We start from the raw sequence: 5174 nt of genomic DNA, 5'->3' as shown, positions 1-5174 counted from the left end.
GTTGATTATTTTAACATCGTATTTTCTTGATTCAGAGTGTTGTATGGTAAGCAAAGGAATAGGATAAGAATACTGAAATGTCATTCACTTCGATATTTGTAGTATTCGTCTGTATATTAGATTCAATTGTATATGCGGTTGACAGTAAGTATCAAGGATTGTTATGCTAAAATTAGCTTGTTATCTCTATAAATTTGTAAACATAAGAAAACCATATTTTGGATCTGAATTTCATTTTTTTTATTCTCCAGTTTTATAATTTATTTAAAAAAATGGAAAATCTCTGTCTGTATTCATGTTAATGAACAAAAATATTCCAAATTATAGGAATGACGCACATATTGATAGGCTTTTTCTCTTTTTCCTTTCTTTTCTACGATTATTATGCATCGTTTTATCTCGAAAATCGGATTTTTGGCATCTACTACGCACTTATTATACATCTATTCCATAACACAAACTTTGCCCTGTAAATCTATATCATCTATCACATAAGATACATTCGACAAGTAGGCTTATTTCATCAATTTCGTAATAATATGAGTTTTCAATTACATATTCGTAAGAAAAAATGAGGGAGAATTGTGTGTGAATCATTTATAAATAGTTAGAGTATATATCAATCTGTTCTATTAATGAGATCCGTATCGGTCCTCGAATAAACTACCCTCAAAGTAACATATACTTCGACATTGACTTATTACACAATTATACATTTTGTCTGTAGATTTAAATCCTGTTTTTTTACAAGAGCTAACGTTGCAGCTCACTTATGCAAAGCTGACCTTTGCAGAATTTGACCGCTCCGTTTCAGTCCATTTGTCCTTTTGTTATCGAACGTACCTGATGACGGTGTAAACACGTGTCGAGTATAGGGGATTTGTATCCTTCTGATAACTAGTGCTTCGGTAAAGACATGATTTAAATTGTGCTTTTTGTCTGTAAATTTACAGTCCATGTAATGTGTTATTTTACTTATATCAAAGTTTCGGACATAGATTATTTATTATTGTGGTGGCTACTCTGTCTTAATTCGCTTTGCAGGGAATTATACATGTATGCGTATCAAGAGGGTTGAACCTGTCGACGCACCCGATCTCCCTCCGTCTAGAATTCTTGCGTCGATGTTTGTCTTGGTATATTTAATAAGGAGATTTAAACTGTTACCTCTTATTTATGGTTTTCAGTAATTTACATTTCTGTTTGTCTGCGGACTCTTTGAACTCGATTTCTTTTTAAGTCTGGTACCCATTCATTTACATTTTTTGTCAATTGTAAGTAAAGAGGTGAGTCCCATAAATTGGGGAAAGAACTATATTTGTAGTTGTCTGTTCTGGTTTTAAATGTTTGAAGCTATAGTGTATTGGTGTATCTGGTGTTGTTGATTGGCTGTGGAAAATGGTAAATTCAGATGGTCAATCATGGAAGTGTCACTGCTGGTGTTGTGGTATTCGTTGTTGATCTAGCGGTCTCTGCACTTTTTCGATGCTATTTTTCTGTTTTTGAGTGTTTAAGTTTGTTATCCATGCAAACGTAACAATGCAAAACAATTGTTAAAAAGTATCCGCTGATGAATAATTCATAATACTTCAGATAATCGCCCTTTAGATTGTGGTGACATTGATATCAAACGTGGAAGTGGGGTGTATAAGACATACCCTGAAGGATCAGGACATGGTGGTTTTAATGTTTACTGTGATATGGATTCGGAAAATGTGGACGGAGGTTGGACGGTGAGTATCACTTTAACATTAATTTTTATTTTTTAATATTTCCATTGATTTTATTAATGCAAAGACATTCTCAAATATTTAGTGACGTTACGACAATGTATAAAGGGTCATATCAAAATTTGATTATTAGATTTGCGTACGAATCTGATTGGACATTTTGCTTAGAGTGACAAAAAGAAATAACAGTTTGTCTTACTGTTTGACTGTTATGAAAAAAAAAAAGAAAAACAACACGTTATAAATTTCATGCGTCCGAGCGCTTTTCTGGATTTACCTTCATCAAGAACGCTCAAAGCCAAGGATGTATAAGAACCAAAAAGTTAAAGAGTTAAATAATCTAAAAGGCAAAATCCATCAAAGGCCAACTTTGCCTGAGGGAGTTGAAACCTAAGTTTCTTTATAATTTCAAAATTTATAAACGGACAATTTCAGGTGTTCCAACGTAGACTAAATGGTGAAGAATACTTTCCCGAGGCCGGTGAGATTATAAAGCAGGGTTCGGAACTCTTCAGGGTGAACATTGGCTTGGTAGGTAAAAATCCTGTTTATGCTTTCGCAGAACATATTTCGAATATTTGTAAAAACTTATAATTATAACGAATTTTTTTTTTACTTATAATAGGTGTTTCCGGAATAACACTTATCGGGTACCATCGAAACCAAAGTTTGTTTTGTAAGGATAAAGAACAGTAAACATTTAAGAGCATAAAAATGTAAACGGTTTTACAAAGAAGAGAAAAAAATTTGACCTTGGTAAACTCTGTCTAGGGGAGTTTTATCTCAGGTTTTAGAACATTTGCATTACTTATAAACTGGAAATTGTCAAAGGCAATATTTAAAAATTTTATAGCATTTATATTACATATTTATTACCTCACCTAAACTATAGTGTCTATAAATATATATAAACAACGATTTAAAATTATTCCTATGATTTTGATACAAAATTACTATGAAAAACTTTGAAACTCTATTTCAGGTAATGCCAAACTCCATATCTTGACATCCCAAGCAAATAATGAAATCTTGATTAAAATGAAGACTTTTGAAAATGAAAATGGATATGCTAGATATAGCGACTTTAAAGTGGACGATGAAGTATCTAAATTTACGATGACATTATCTACAACTACATTTACTGGAAATGTCGGTGAGCAATACATTTTCGCCACCATATGAGATGTCCAAATGATAATAATTATGAAATATGTCAAATATTGGATTTTATTCCATTCAGCTTTATTTTTTTACAAGTTATAATTCATGAATTTTCGTTTATGACATTTCGAATAACTTTGCCAATTACAAATTGTATGAATAAACAAGTATGTCGGAAATTTTAATGAGGTATTTCCTCTAGAAATAAAATAGTTTCACTCTATGTGACATGCTTATACATGTAGTCTATTGCATGATACAGAAAGGCAATTGTGGGGTGTTTATTGTCCAATTAACAGACATGAGGGCTAATACTATATTTGGTCTTTCTTCTAAAAGTGCCAAATTGTCTATATGATAAACTCTTAGATACTATATATCATTGATACATGTTGTTGTTGTTGTTTTTCAATTGCCCAAATTTGTATTTCGTCGTGCTTTAATTCAATGTTCAATGATATGTTATTGGCATTAATCTTTTCAGTATATAAAATCTAAAAAATGTCTGTACTTTGTATTTTTTATACATTCACTGTTATCAACAAAATGTCATCAACTGTTGCGTTACGCGTCAACTAGAATGGAAACATATACAAATGTTATCAAATATTCAAGGTGAACACAAATTGTCATCGTTTTCATCTTTAAATATATAGATACAAACGTAATAATACATTATTTTCTTTACATTAAACTATGTCTATAGGAGACTCCCTTAGCCGTCATAATGGTATGAAATTTAGTACAAAAGACCAGGATAACGACATTGAAGAAGGAAACAGTTGTGCTTTAAGTTATAAAGGCGGGTTTTGGTACGAAAGATGTCATAGTTCTAACTTGAACGGAAATCACCATCCTGGGAATCATACATCCTATGCTGATGGTGTGAATTGGAGAGCATGGAAAGGCTACCACTACTCACTGAAGGAGACGACAATGATGATACGACAATTGCAATAAATTCATTGTTTTGAAAATGAAATAATAGAAAGTCAAAACTATTTATTTGTTATATGTTAGCACATTATTCACACACCTATCAATAAATTCCCCAAAAAAAGAACTTTATTTTTTTTTAATCTCACTTTAGATTATTCATTTAATGTCTTTGTTGTTCCTGTTATGACATTTGTTCATCAAGAGCTTGCTATTATATTCGGACATTTTCTATCACTATTGTTAATGTTTTAAACCATATATAGCATTTAGAATTATGTGGCACATTGTTGGATGATTAGGGTTGGAAGTAATTTTGTATTTGAAAGCTTATCCATTTAGTTAAAAAAAACATTTTATTGTTAAATGGAAATTAAATCTATATTTTACTAAGGATAGCAAATATATTCGTTGTAATTTACTAAAGAGTCATTCATAATTATATTCCATAAACCATGTACATTTTTGTTGCTGTAATAAAATACTTAACCCTTTGGTAACAGGAACTGTTATCCATTGTTTTCTAGTTTGTGTAGTGTTCAAGAAATAAAATATTGAACTGTTGAACACCACAGGTACCCTATGAAAAATAAATATCAAACAAAATTGCGCTTTTGTAATGTGTACAAAATGTACATAAACCTCGACAATTCGGTTTAAATACAACTTAAAGAAATCATATGCCATTCATAATTGCTATTTTAATAAGGCTAGTCGAAATATCTTCAGCTTTTCACCCTTTTAAAAATGGATGAAATACAAGTTACTGGGTTTTAAATTCACACGATTTGACATCAGATATGCACAATAAACACGAGTGTTTCAATCATATTTGGAAAATACAAGTTAACATGACTTCAAAGACGGTAAAATAAGATAAAGCCTTTAAAAAAACAAATTTAAGTATATTGCGTCCCTTAGAAGAAAAATTTTAAGATCATATTACAGTCATAATTTGATAACTTTTCAGAATAGGTTTAAACTTCTGCGTGTACATCAAAATTTCCAAACCAAATCTTTATAAAAATAAGAAGATGTGGTATGATTGTCAATGAGACAGCTATCCACCAGAGTTCAAATGACGTGGAAGTAAGCAATTATAGGTCACCGTACGTCTTCCAACAATGAAAAAAAAAAACAATTGCGTATAGTCAGCTATAAAATGCTCCGACAGAAAAACAATTCAAACATGAAAACTGACGCCCTAATTTATACCAATTCAATTTCTAAAAAACAAATTTGAACAGGCTCAAAGGAATGTGGCAGTTTATATGTTTTATATGTATAACATAATGTAGTAAAGGTTTTATTTATTTGTGTAAACGGAATCACCGACTTATAATTAAT

General features: G+C 30.9%; 1 pseudogene; it reads left to right on the top strand.

The window, feature by feature from the left end:
- On the top strand, positions 1-4328 carry LOC127734301 (techylectin-5A-like; annotated as a pseudogene).
- The last annotated feature ends 846 nt before the right edge of the window (positions 4329-5174 follow it).

This window comes from Mytilus californianus, unplaced genomic scaffold (assembly GCF_021869535.1).
Source record: "Mytilus californianus isolate M0D057914Y unplaced genomic scaffold, xbMytCali1.0.p SCAF_3, whole genome shotgun sequence".
Lineage (NCBI taxonomy): Eukaryota > Metazoa > Mollusca > Bivalvia > Mytilida > Mytilidae > Mytilus > Mytilus californianus.
Note: the sequence above shows the minus strand (reverse complement) of the source record. Positions and strands in the feature narration are given on the sequence as shown.